At 56.5% G+C, this 14,743-nt stretch overlaps 1 pseudogene; it reads left to right on the forward strand.

Moving 5' to 3' along the window:
• LOC119323318 overlaps positions 1 to 14,743 on the forward strand; it is a 30,992-nt pseudogene that overhangs the window by 8,732 nt on the left and 7,517 nt on the right.

Genomic DNA, 14,743 nt, shown 5'->3' on the forward strand with positions numbered 1-14,743 from the left:
AGAGGTTTACTCTTCACTCGGTAGGATTTTGATAACTTAGGCGAGCACAGGGCTGCAGCTAAGCCTCCGAGTGGAAGCCCGGCTTACCACTCGGTAGGATTTCTATAACTTAGGCGAGCACTGGGCCGCAGCTAAGCCCCCGAGTGAGAGGTTTACTCTTCACTCGGTAGGATTTTGATAACTTAGGCGAGTGCTTGGACTGCAGCTAAGCCCCCGAGTGAGAGGGTTGCTCTCCACTCAGTAGGATTTTTTACAACTTAGGCGAGCACAGGGCTGCAGCTAAGCCCCCGAGTGAAAGTCTGGCTTACCACTCGGTAGGATTTTGATAACTTAGGCGAAACGGATTCGTAGCTAAGCCTCCGAGTGAGAGTCTGGCTCACCACTCGGTAGGATTTTTACAAACTTAGGCGAAACGGATTCGCGGCTAAGTCACCCACTGAGGGGGAATTTTATGTGGACAAAAATAAAAAGTGACAGAAATTATGGAGGAACTATGACACTATTATTTTGAGGTCCATGAACTACAGAAGTACTTTATTGCAACTCATCCGAGTGATAAAACTTAAGTGTAAAATGGGCGGAGTAGCTCCGCGTTCCAAGCTCGGGGCTCGTCGATATTATGCTCGACGTTGTAAAGACGGTACGCCCCGTTGTGGAGGACCTTGGTGACGATGAAGGGGCCTTCCCAAGAAGGAGCAAGCTTGTGTGGTTTGTGCTGATCCACTCGGAGAACTAAATCCCCTTCCTGGAAGGCTCGACCTCTCACATTTCTGGCGTGGAAACGACGCAAATCTTGTTGGTAGATGGTCGAGCGGATCAGAGCCATCTCCCTTTCTTCCTCTAAAAGGTCGACTGCGTCCTGCCGCGCTTGTTCAGCCTCTGCTTCGTTGTAGATTTCAACTCGAGGAGCATTGTGGAGAAGATCACTCGGCAAGACTGCTTCAGCTCCGTAGACCAAGAAGAATGGAGTTCTTCCGGTCGACCGATTAGGTGTGGTCCGCAGCCCCCAAAGCACTGAGGGAAGTTCATCTACCCAAGCTCCAGCCGCGTGTTTGAGATCACGCATCAGTCGAGGCTTCAATCCCTTAAGAATCAGTCCATTAGCTCGCTCTGCTTGTCCATTCGACTGCGGATGGGCGACTGAAGCGTAGTCGACCCGTGTGCCTTGGGAGTTGCAAAAATCTCTGAATTCCTCTGAGTCAAAGTTCGACCCATTATCCGTAATGATGTTGTGCGGGACTCCATATCTGAATATTAGTTCCCTGATGAAGCTAACAGCAGTACCGGTGTCAAGGCTCTTGATTGGTTTAGCCTCGATCCACTTGGTGAACTTGTCGACTGCCACCAGTACATGCGTGAAGCCACTTCGTCCTGTTCTCAAAGGACCGACCATGTCCAGTCCCCATACTGCGAAAGGCCAGACGAGTGGGATGGTCTTCAGGGCCGACGCAGGCTTGTGCGACAAATTCGAGTAGAACTGACATCCCTCGCACTTATCCACTATATCTTTTGCCATCTCATTCGCCTTTGGCCAGTAAAATCCGGCTCGGTATGCTTTGGCCACGATGGTCCGAGAGGACGCATGATGACCACAGGTCCCCGAGTGAATATCATTGAGGATGAGTCGACCTTCTTCTGGTGTTATGCACTTCTGACCAACTCCAGTCGCGCTTTCTCTGTATAATTGTCCTTTGATTACGGTAAAGGCCTTAGATCGACGGACGATCTGTCGAGCCTCTTCCTCATCCTCCGGAAGCTCTTTTCTCAGGATATATGCGACATACGGAACTGTCCAGTCGGGAATGACCACCAAAACCTCCATGATCAAGTCGACCACCGCTGGGACTTCAACTTCAGTCGGATCTGTGGCACTCTTGGGTTGTGGACTTTCTTCGGTGAAAGGATCTTCTTTGACTGACGGAGTGTGTATATGCTCCAAGAACACACCACTCGGAATGGCTTCTCTCTTGGAACCTATCTTTGCTAGATCATCAGCTGCTTGATTTTTCAGTCGGGGTATATGATGGAGCTCCAACCCCTCGAACTTCTTTTCCAGCTTCCTCACTGCACTGCAGTATCCAGTCATGGCTGGGCTTCTCACGTCCCACTCTTTCATCACCTGATTGACCACTAAATCCGAGTCGCCATAGACCATCAGGCGACGGACGCCGAGTGAAATGGCCATGCGCAACCCATATAAGAGGGCCTCATATTCTGCCTCATTGTTGGAGGAATCAAAGTGAATCTGGAGCACATATCTGAGCTTATCTCCTCTGGGGGAAACCAGGACAACCCCAGCACCGGAACCATTCAACATCTTAGAGCCATCAAAAAACATGGTCCAATGCTCTGAGTGAACTTTAGTCGGCTGCTGCTGTTCAATCCACTCGGCAAGGAAATCTGCTATTGCCTGGGACTTAATGGCTTTCTTTGCCTCAAACTTGATATCAAGGGGAAGAAGTTCAATCGCCCATTTGGCCACTCGACCAGTTGCATCTCTGTTGTGCAAAATCTCTGATAGTGGAGCGTCGCTGACGACTGTGATGGAATGATCAGAGAAATAATGAGCAACCTTCTTTGTGGTCATGTATATTCCATACACAAGCTTCTGATAATGAGGATATCTCTGCTTGGATGGAGTCAAGACTTCAGACAAATAATACACTGGGCGCTGAACTTTGAGAGCTTTTCCTTCTTCTTCCCGCTCGACCGTTAGCACAGTACTGACGACTTGTCCTGTGGCTGCGATATAGAGCAACAGAGGCTCTTTGCTGATTGGAGCAGCAAGCACCGGCTGGGTGGAGAGCAGAGTTTTTAGCTCGGCAAACGCTGCATCAGCTTCTGGAGTCCACTCGAACTTGTCTGTCTTCTTCATCAGTCGGTAAAGAGGCAATGCCTTTTCACCGAGTCGTGAGATGAATCGACTTAATGCGGCCAAGCATCCAGTAAGCTTCTGGACATCGTGCACTCGCACAGGGCATTTCATTCGGAGAATAGTGCCAATCTTCTCTAGGTTAGCGTCGATTCCCCGTTCGGAAACGAGAAAACCGAGTAACTTGCCACCAGGAACTCCAAATGTGCACTTTGATGGATTGAGCTTGATATCATATCTTCTGAGGTTGGCAAATGTTTCGGCGAGATCAGCGAGCAGGTCGGAACCTTTTCGTGACTTGACAACGATATCATCCATATATGCTTCCACATTCCGACTGATTTGAGTGAGTAGACACTTCTGAATCATTCGCATAAATGTGGCTCCGGCATTCTTGAGGCCGAATGGCATGGTGATATAGCAGAAGCACCCGAATGGAGTGATGAAAGCTGTTTTTACCTCGTCGGGTCCGTACAGACGGATCTGGTGGTACCCGGAGTAGGCATCTAAAAAAGATAGCCTCTCGCATCCCGCGGCCGAGTCAACAATTTGATCTATGCGAGGGAGAGGAAAATGATCTTTCGGGCAGGCCCGGTTGATGTGCTTGAAATCAATGCACATTCAGAGCGACTTGTCCTTCTTAGGAACCATGACGACATTAGCGAGCCACTCGGAGTGGTATATCTCTCGGATAAATCCGACCGCCAACAGTCGAGCCACTTCTTCACCAATGGCTTTTCTCTTCTGGACGGCGGACCGCCGAAGATGCTCTTTGACTGGTTTTGCAGATGAGTCGACTCTTAGGCGATGCTCAGCCAGTCCCCTGGGAACACCTGGCATGTCAGCGGGCTTCCATGCAAAAATGTCCCAGTTCTCATGGAGGAACTGGACGAGCGCTTCTTCCTATTTTGGGTCGAGTGTTGTGGAGATGCGGGTCGGAGCTGCATCGGGGTCGGTCGGGTGAATGTGAACAGGCTTCGTCTCACCGGACGACTGGAATGCGGACTCTGTGGCGGGTTTCTTTGATCGCAGCAAGTCACTCGGATCTGCGTTTTGCTTGTATTCTTCGAACTCGACCGCTGTCACCTGGGAATCGGCAATCTTGGAGCCCTTCTGAAAGCACTCTTCTGCCTTTTTCCGATCACCGGTGACAGTGATCACTCCTTTGGGGCCGGGCATCTTCAATTTGAGGTACACGTAGCATGGTCGAGCCATGAACCGTGCGTAAGCTGGTCTCCCCAAAATGGCATGATATGCACTCTGAAAATCCACGACCTCAAACGTCAACTTTTCTTTGCGAAAATGTTTCGAATCACCAAACACCACATCCAAAGCTATTTGGCCGAGTGACTCGGCCTTCTTCCCTGGTATAACTCCATGAAAGCTCATGTTACTAGTGCTCAGTCGGGACATCGGAATGCCCATTCCTTTCAGTGTGTCTGCATACAACAAGTTCAGCCCACTTCCACCATCCATCAGCACCTTTGTCAGTCGAGTGCCTTCGACAACTGGATCGACCACCAAAGCTTGCCTCCCAGGGGTGGCAATATGAGTCGGGTGATCAGATTGGTCGAATGTGATGGGTATTTGAGACCATTTCAGATAATTTGCTTTTGCTGGGGCAACCATGTTCACCTCTCGGTTAATGACTTTCAGTCGACTCCTGCTTTCCACATCAGCAAAGATCATCAGAGTGGAGTTGATATGTGGATATCCTTCCTCACTGTCCTCCTTGTCTTCGGCCTTGTCTGACTCCTTCTCCTTGTCCTTAGACTGTTTTCCCTGAAACTGCTGGATCAGGAGTCGACATTGGCGAGTGGTGTGCTTCGGGTAGATGATATTCCCCTCTTCGTCTTTCTTCGTATGGATGTGACATGGCATATCCATTACGTGTTCCCTTCTTTATCCTTTACCTTCTTGGGGTTCCAGGATCCTTTTGGTTTCCCCTTAAACTTTCCTTGAGTCACGGCCAGAGCCTCTCCAGGAGCTGCCGGTTCAGGCTTCCGCTTCTGTTTCCGACTGGTGTTTCCTTTTTCCGACTGACTCGGCTTGTGCTTGCCGCTTCGGAGTCGGTCTTCTTCTTCGCCGTTGGCGTACTTGGTAGCAATCTCCATCATCCGACTCAAGGTCATGTCACCGGTTCGACCAAACTTCAAACTCAGTTCTCTGTTCTTGACGCCATCTTTGAAGGCGCAGACTGCCTGATGATCAGACACATTCTCTACAGTGTGGTGCAAAGTGATCCACCTCTGAATATACTCTCTGAGAGTCTCATTAGCCTTCTGCACGCAGATTTGCAACTCTGTCAATCCAGCTGGTCGCTTGCAAGTCCCTTCAAACGTTCTAATGAACACTCGGGACAGATCTTCCCAAGCGTAAATGCTGCTAGGAGGTAATTGAGTCAACCACGCCCTGGCAGAACCTTCCAGCATGAGGGGCAAATGCTTCATGGCCACCTCGTCGTTCCCACCACCAATCTGAACTGCCACTCGGTAGTCTTCAAGCCAAGTTTCAGGCTTAGACTCACCAGTGAACTTGCTGACTCCTGTTGCCAACCTGAAATTGGGAGGGATAACTGCGGCTCTGATAGCTCTGCTGAAACATTCAGGACCAGAAATATGCATTCGACTGCTTGTGGGCGCATCTCTGTCGAGTCCGCCCCGATGGGCTCTGTTTCGGTCGACCAAACCTTGCACGATAATGGATCGCGCGTCGAAGCCTGGTTCTCTGGGGTCGACTGGAACCCTTCGCCCTGTACTGTACTGACGCGTGTCATCTGGATGCCGAGGAGCGTAAGACCCACCCCTCGGAGGGGAATTGGGCACTCGACGCCTATCATCTCGGTCGAGTCTGTCGCCATATTGATCTTGCCGATTCTCGCGACCTTCACGCCGCGGAGGCGATCTGGGGCTGTGAGCCGACTGAACCGTATTCACAGTGACGGATCGACTGTGAATTCTGTTGCGCGACTGAGACACGGCTGAATTCTGATCTCCTGCTGCCCGGAGCAGATCCCTGATCTGCAGCAAACCTCTGCCAGCTTCCGACTGCGAAGGCTGGATGGACTCTGCTATACGGGTCGCAACTGCTAAATTCTGAATTGGGGTTCGATATACCTGAGTCGGCGGGAAGAGTTGACGTCGACTGGTGTCGGGAACTCGTTGCCGCGCGCGCTCGTCGAGTGCTCGCTGAAGGTTCTCCAGTCGAGTGCGCTCGGCCAAATTGGCCAGACGCGCCTCCTCCAAGGCACGAGCCTCGGGGGTTTCTCCTGCGATGGGAGTACGCAGGGCATCCACGTTCCTGCGGCGAAGTTCCTCTCTTTGCAGAGAGTCGAGTGGCTCGGGCTGGTACTCTTCGTGGCGTCGTGCGGGGTCGCCTCCGTCACCTGCTCCATCATCACGGGCGAAGCCAGGGGGACTGCGGGGCCCGTCGACCATCAAGATTTCCGCCGCTGGATCACTGCTACCGCACTCGGATGCAGTCTCTATGGAGCCAGTCGACAGATCGAACAAGCCGTAGAGAGATTCGTCGGGCTCGATTGCCGCAACTTGGGTGGTGGCCGATTGGCGAGCCACCGCGTGCCTCACCCATCGCTGAAGCCTCGACCGGCCCGAGCGCTTGCGCTGGCGGGAGACCGGGAGGGTGGACGATGGAGGAGCCGACCGATACTGGGTCGACGGTTGCCGCAGCAGAACGCCGCGGACACATGCACGAAAATGCGTCGCACCGCGGACGGGGAGCGCATCTACGTCGAGTGGAGCCTCCTGGAGCCACGCGGAGTCGTCGGCGATGAAGGTGAGAGTGCCGAGACGGATCTCTTGACCCCCGACCAAAACTCCAGCGGACACCATGATGAAAGTACTCGGAAGAATCGCAACTTCTCCACAAAATCGCTAAAACACCTGCCCCACGGTGGGCGCCAACTGTCGTGGTTCTAAGCCTGACAGTAGAGTGGGGGGTAGGTATGGAGAGGCAAGGTCCTAGCTATGGAGAGGTTGTAAACACAAGGGATGTACGAGTTCAGGCCCTTCTCGGAAGAAGTAATAGCCCTACGTCTCGGAGCCCGGAGGCGGTCGAGTGGATTATGAGTATATGAGTTACAAGGTGCCGAACCCTTCTGCCTGTGGAGGGGGGTGGCTTATATAGAGTGCGCCAGGACCCCAGCCAGCCCACATAGGAGAAGGTTTAAGGTGAGTTAAGTCTGGGGCGTTACTGGTAACGCCCCACATGAAGTGTCTTTACTATCATAAAGCCTACTTAATTACAGGCCGTTGCAGTGCGGAGTGCCTCTTGACCTCCTGGTGGTCGAGTGAGTCTTCGTGGTCGAGTCCTTCAAGTCAGTCGAGTGAGTCCCTCGTTGGTCGACTGGAAGGCGACCTCTTCTAAGGGTGTCCTTGGGTAAGGTACTTAGATCAGGTTCGTGACCCTACCCTAGGTACATGACCCCATCAGCAATGGACTGTGCGTCCTCTGAGGGGTAACCGAGTACCATCACTTCGCTCTTATCAAAGTTGATGGTGAGGCCCGACATTTGTTGGAAGCACAGAAGAAGGAACTTCAGGTTGGAGATCTCTAGGGTGGAACCCTCGACCATAATAATGGTGTCATCCGCGTATTGGAGAAGGGAAACACCTCCCCCTCCAACAAGGTGCGGGACAAGGCCTCGAATATGCGCAGCAGCCGTGGCCTTATCCAAGATGGCGGCCAGGGCATCCACGACCATGTTGAACAAGAACAGCGAGAAGGGATCTCCTTGCCGGACCCCGCAAAGGGTAGGGAAGAAGGGCCCAATGTCGCCGTTGATGTTCACCGCAGTCCGACCACAGGAGACGAGCTGCATGACGCGGGTCACCCAACGGTCATCGAAGCCCTTGCGGAGCAGGACCTCCCTCAGGAACGGCCAGTGCACCGTGTCGTAGGCTTTGTGGAAGTCCAGCTTAAGAAAGACCGCCCTATTGCGCTTCAGGCGGACCTCGTGGAGGACTTCGTGGAACACCAACACCCCATCCAGGATAAATCGGCCTTGAATGAAGGCGGATTGGTTCGGGTGGGTGATTGAGTCCGCAAGGAGGGTCACCCTATTGGCGTACCCTTTAGCCAGGATCCAAAAAATCACATTAAGCACTGTGATGGGGCGGAACTGGCGAATATCGGAGGCGCCCGGGACCTTGGGGATGAGGGTCACAACCCCATAATTAAGGCGCCCCAGGTCCATGGAGCCCGAGTAGAATTCCTCAAAGAGAGCCATGACCTCAAGCTTGATGGTAGGCCAGAACGTCTTGAAGAAAGACACTGGTAGACCGTCCGGTCCCGGGGCCGAGGAGGGGTTCATCCCCTTAATGGCAGCGAGGACCTCGTCCTCGCTAAAGGGGGCAACCAAAGCCGCATTGGCTACATCCGAGACTACGTGCGCGCCCGACCAAATGTCGGGGGCGAGACTAGCCCCACCGCGCGGGGTGGGGGTAAATAAGGCTCGATAGAAGCCATCCACATGAGAGCGGATGGCCGCGGGGAGAAGTAACGGCGAGTCTCCATCCCACATGCAGTGGATGGAGTTGCGACGGCGCCGGCCGTTCACAACCGCCTGGAAATAGGCGGTGTTGGCATCGCCCTGTAGCACCCACCTCTGGGTACCACGCAAGCGCCAGTAGGCCTCCTCATCCGTGTAGATGGTGGAGAGCTGGTCCTCCAGGTCGTAACGTAGCATCCACTCATCCGAGGAGAGCCCGGTCGAGTCCGCGCGAGCATCCAGGGCTTGAATAGCAATCAGGATGGTCTTCTTGCGCTCTTTGAGGTCCCGGCCAAGGTTAGCCCCCCAACCCTTCATGAACTGGCGGGAAAGCTTGGCACAAAAGTGCCATGAGTCGACAGCGGACATGGAGCGATGGGGCGCCGACCTAGCGGAAATCCAGCGGGCGATGACGGCCTCCCGGAAGCCGGTTTGGTTGAGCCAGAAGAGCTCGAACCGGAACCGCGGTGGGGAGGGGGGGCGCTCGTCGGCGGTGGAGAGGAGAAGGGGGACATGATCGGAGCCAATCCGGGTGACCGCCCGGAGCGATGCCAAGGGGCAACGCAATTCCCACTCCGGGGACACTAGGACATGATCCAGCACGGATTGTGTCGGGACAGATTGCCGGTTGGTCCAAGTGAACCTGGCACCTGTCCGGTCAAGCTCGCGGAGCCCCAGCTCCGCGATCCAATCGTTGAATAATTGCATCCGGGGAAGATTAATCCGGGAATTATTCTTCTCATCCGGGGATCGGATGAGATTGAAGTCGCCTCCCACTAAAACAGGGAGGGGGGAGTTAGAAATCTTCAGCTGCAACTCGTCAAGGAAGGCCGGGGAGCGGCGGTGATCCGCCGGTCCGTAGACAACAATGACCTCCCATTTGAAGTTCAGGGCACGCTCGAAGATCTCCATACTAACGAAGAATTCCCCTCTATCCATGCCTCCCACCTCAAATGTGGCATCCTTAACCCCTAAGAGGATGCCACCCGAGTGGCCTGAGGTCCCACTAGAAGGGAGCCAGTGCCAAGCGAAGAGGTGGGGGCTCAGGTGTTCAAGCTCCGGCAGGGTGAACTCGGAGCGAAGGGTTTCTTGGATGGCCACGATGTCAATGTGTTCTTCCCGGATGTACTCGATGAGCTGGCGACGACGACCATCATGGCCGAAGTCGCGGAGGTTCCAGAAGAGGGCCCGCATCTAAACCCCCATCGGGGGGCTGCTTGACCCCAAGACACGAGAGGCGCTTTGCGCGCGAAGGGCGGCCGTGCGAGACCGAGTGCGTCCACGGATAATCCCGTCGGCCACCGGAGGAGCCGGAGCCGCGGGGGTGGAGGGCGGGCCCTCCGGGGGCCGAAGCAGGCGGGCACGAGTCTCAGCCAGCCTGCCGTCGAGGATCTCCCGGGCCCTAACGGCCGCGATCTGATCTAAGGGGGGACCGACCTCCCCCCTGAAGACAATGGCCGAGTCATTGGCCACCTTAGCTAGGTGGCCGAGAGGAGCGGCCTCGAGAGCAGAAAAGGAGCAACGAGAAGAACCGGGAGGGGCGGGGTCCGCACCTGACTCGAGGTTCCGGACCGCGGCGCGGAGCTCCGCCCGCTCGGCGACGGAAGGCGCAGGGGAGTCGCCCGGCCGCGCCGCCTCCAGGCGGGCGCTGCGGCGAGAGGACGTCACCGGCGTCGAGGTGGAGCGGGGCCTCCTGGCGTACGCCACCGTCGGAGGGGGGTGTGCGGAGGCCGGGGAGGAGACGTCCACCGCCACCGAGGCGTCGGGGGAAGCCGGCGAGGCGAGGTGGTAGCCGGACGGCACCGGCGCGGGGGGTGGATCAGACGGCCCCAGAGACGCCCCGACACCACCAACCCCGGAAGAAACCGGAGAAGGCGAGCCGGCGGAGGGCGTGGGCTCAGCCCCCGGCGATGCGAGGCGGCGGGCAGAGGCGGCACCGGGGGAGCGGGGCGACGATGGAGGGGCGACGAGGAGGCTCACGCTGGAGATGTCGCCGGTCGACGCCGACGGAGACGGGGAGGAAGCCAGCGGGGTGGCCAGGCGGAGGGCCACCACGAGATCGGCGGCCGACACCCGGGTACGCCCCTACCCCGACCCGCCCCCACCCGCTGGAGGGTTGGGGGGGTCCCGAGACGGGGAGCGAGAGTGCTCCGACTCATCCTCGTCCTCGGCAGGGTCGTCAAAGCGGGAGGAGCGCGAGCGGCGGTGGTGGGAGTCGTCAGCATCAGCGCCCCCCCCCCCCATGAGGCTGCCAGCAGAGAGGCGGGGGCGGCCGACGTGGGACGGAGGCTCGGGGCGGATCTTGAGGTCGTAGCCGTCATCGTTGAAGAAGACACGGATCATGACGAGGAGCTTGGAGGAGTCCAGGCATTTCACCTTAACCCGGACCTCCTCCTCCTTGCGCAGGGAGAGCTCGTCAACCACCACCACCCTGCCCAGGATCTTGGACATACTGCGGATGACCCGCTCGGACCGGGCAACATCATGGAGGCCGGAGATGAGGAGCCAAGCCGTGTCCAGGGTAGCGACGGCTCTGGGATCCCACTGCGGCTCAGAGATGTTCACCACGATGTCGTTGAGAGCCAGGGTGATGTTGTTGCTGCGCGTGCAGAATCCCATGCTCATCGCGTCAGGGAAGACCACTGAGAAGGCGCTGGGAGCCGTGGGGGTCACCTGCCAGTCCCACGTGCATCTGCACAAGTGGTTGAGCTCAGCCTCAATCAGCTTCGGGGTGGCGACGGCATCACCCACAACCGTCACCAAAGCCAGCAGCGAGGGGGATGGCGAGGGGAGCTCGGGCACCTCGATGTGGAAGAAGGCCAAGTCCTCGATGCCGTGCCCATACATCATGAGCTCCTCAGTCACCGGGCGGTCCGGACAGAGAATCGCGGGGTGCCCGGTATCCTTGCACAGGTAGCATGTCGGAGGGTTGGGGCACGCCACCTGGAAGTGTCCGGTCAAGCCGCAGTTGAAGCACGGCTGGACCACGGCCGAGGCGGTGGTACCCGGAGGAGGAGCCGCGATTGCGGTGGAGGCGGCGGCTTGGGGGCGCGGAGGGCCCTTCTTCTTCTTCTTCTTGGATCCCGGGCGTCCCCGGTTGCCGTTGCCGCCGTTGGACGGCGGAAACGCAGCCTGGGAACAGGGGGGCTGGTAGCGGCTGGAGGGAGGGGCGTCGGCGCCGTTGTTGGTGGGGAGCGGGCGGGGCGGAGAAGGGGACCGGACCCGGCGACGGGTCGGCGAGGGGGACCGACGCCGAGGGGGCGGCCGAGCATCCCGAGCCGGAGACCGGCCACGGTCACGCGACTCCCCCCGCGGTGAAGAGCGGCGGGAGGGCGAGCGGGAGCGTCGGTCGCCGCGGGCCGGGGAGCGGCGCGAGGGGCGAGAAGGCGAGAGGCGGGTCTCGCGCGCCGGAGAGGACCGCGCCGGCCGGGAGGAGAGCTGCTGCCGCAGGTCATCCTCGCGCCGGCGGCCGTCGGGGGAGGGGCGTGGGGGGTCGCGGCGGTCGTCCGCCCGACGCTTGGGGCGCCCCGCGTCGTCCCCCCATTCCCGAGGCATGGGTGGCGCGGAGGGGGAAGGAGGCGAGGGAAGGCCGGCAGCGCCGGTGAGGGGAAGTCGAGGCGGGACGGCAGCGGCCGAGGGGGCGAGGCAGGGAGCAGGCGGCGCGGGGGTGGGGAGGAGTGGAGGGCGAGGGAACCCTACCGGCGGCCAAATGGACCGCGTCGGTGGGCCTGCGGACGCCTTGGGGCGAGAACGGGCCAGGCGGGGCCCATCCGGCCTGCCAAGCCGGCCCACCGAAGCCACCGAGGACGGTCGCCCATGGGCCGCACCCGCAGCCGCCGTCCCGAGAGGGGGCCCAGGAACCAGGTCCGTGGGCCGGCCCAATATCACCGCAGCCCGAAACGACCGCCCCGGAGTGACCAAGCGGGGCGCTAGGGTTTCCCCGAGCACCACCGCGGTGGCCGCCGGCGGGGGTGCACGGGGGCGGCGAGGGGGAGGCGGGCCGGAGGGACGGCCGTGGGGAAGGGGTCCGGCGGGCCGACCGGAGGGGAGGAAGGGGCGGAAGGGGTTCCGGCAAGGAGGTGCCGGAGCGAGCGCGGGCAGGGACGCCGGGGACGGGCCGGCCGGTGCAGGCGAGGTCGGAGCCGAGGGGAGGCCGGCGACGGGCGGGGGCTTCCAGGAGGCTAGCGCCGGGCCCCGGTCAGCGCGGCCGGCAACTCCCCAGCTGCCAGCGCGACGCCGCCGGGGGGGCAGCCCAGACCCAAAGGCAGTGCCTTTCGACACCCGATCCGGGGAGGCGGCCGGGGGGAGATGCCGGCGCCGACCCGACCCGCGGGCGGCCGATCTCCCACCCCTGGGAGAAGGGCCGCCGGCGAGGTCAGGTGGCGGCCGTGGCTGGGCCTTGGGGGGGACCCGATCCCGGCAAACGACGGGGCGGCCGACAGCCAAGTCGTCGGCCTCGGCGATGTCGGCCCACAGCAGCCGTGGCGAGCCGGGAGGGGCCGGCGAGGAGGGGGCGGACGCCGGCGGGGGGTCGGGGCTCGAGGGCGGGGACGGCGGAGGGGGCGGCCGGGCGGCACCGTCGGGGGCGTCGCCAGTCGCCAGAGCGTCCATCCTTTCGTTGGCCCAGGAGAATTCTACCCAGCCGCCATGCGCAATGAGAAATTTCAAATTTTCTGCTCTGACCTTGATTACCGAAAAAGGCTTTCGCCCCGCTTTATAAATAAAGCAAACCACCAAGAGCACACATACACGGAGTAGTCCAGAACACACACACCCAAGTCACACAACAAGAAGTACAAAGGTTCTGCTGAGGGCATAGCTCAACAAGCCCAAAAACATAAAAAAGGAAGCCGAAGAACAATGGTCTAGATGTGATGATATGAGGTACTTGCAAATTTAGGTCGGTGTCCGGAGGATGTCTTTTGCTCTTCCACAATATTTAGGTACTGCAATCACTAAAGATTATTAGCAGTTACCATGGCAATGACAAATGCTGATTGGTTAACGATTAGTTTGTTGATTGTTTCAAAAATAGAATCGTCGCATGCCGATGTTATTGATTTGATCATTTTTTTGGGTGTTTCATAAATATGCTGGTAATTATTGGTTTGTGATAGGCTGATAATTGAGAAACTGACAGATAACATATGTTGTATGAATGTACATTCTAATAGTTGTGGTGCTATTTTTGCTACAAAATATGTTATCTTGTCCAGGGCCATTCAGAAGAAAATAAAGTTCATTTTAACATTTATGACTACAATCATTTAGTACTTGTATTTCCCACAGTTTAAGGCCTTATGCATGGAATTTATGTATCTTGCAGTCAGAAGCTCTTATTGAGGGTTTGCTTCAGAATGGTAGGCTAACATTCGACCAACTTGTGGGACGAACAATCTCTAAAGTGCCTGAAGGTATGTCCATTTAATTTGTTGAAGTTGCTACTGGATCATCCACTGTTCTTCTTATGATGGTATTCTCTTTCCTTTTTTCTCCATAGTCTTTGATATTTGCCAGTGATAGTGACTATTACTATTCCCTGATAATGGGTCATCCATGTTCCAGGCACCATCCGACCAGCAAGGGAAGAGATACGAATGAACTTCAATAGACTTGTGTATGCACGTTATGTGGAACGTTGCCCAAAACCTGAACCATCTTTTGATCCACTGGGAGATGAACAGCCTACATCTGCGAGGAGAAGAGTTCTGAAAGTATGCAAAGGGATTCCCTGTTATGGACATTCCTGGTCATTTTAATAGGCACCTAATTACTTTAATAGTTTTCTACTGTAAACTATTACATCAGATAATGCATGCAGAGATTGGTAGAAGTTGACTAGGCTGGTTAGTTTAGTACTCTGGTCTTGCAATTAGACATCTTAGCAAAGGGGTAATTAGCTAGTTCAGTGGTTAAGGAGTTTCGGGTCCTTTCTATGCCAGGCTGTTGAGAAATCATCTTACTCTTAGCTCATGAGTACACTTTGTGAAAACTGGTTAATTACTAGTACCAAGATCTCGATGCTTTAATAATGTATTACTGTTCTTTCTTCAGTTGTTATGTTCTATGCATGGTGGTCGGTTACATGACCTGACAAATGTATCTTTGGTACAGACTGCCGAGGAGGTTCTTTCACTTGAGCAGAAAGTTTTCAATACTGCAACCCTTTCTGGCCTAGAAAGATTTTCTGAGATCCCATACAGCATGGAGGATGCATCAAAAACAAATGATTGTCCTCATAACGCAGTTGTTGGTGCTAAGGTGTTGTACTCTTTTTACTTATCTTCATCACCATGTTATGCAGTGACTTCATGTTATGGGAAAAATTGGTATTTGTTGTTCCGGCCATCCTATTGTTTATC

This window comes from Triticum dicoccoides, chromosome 1B, assembly GCF_002162155.2.
Source record: "Triticum dicoccoides isolate Atlit2015 ecotype Zavitan chromosome 1B, WEW_v2.0, whole genome shotgun sequence".
NCBI classification, from domain to species: Eukaryota; Viridiplantae; Streptophyta; class Magnoliopsida; order Poales; family Poaceae; genus Triticum; species Triticum dicoccoides.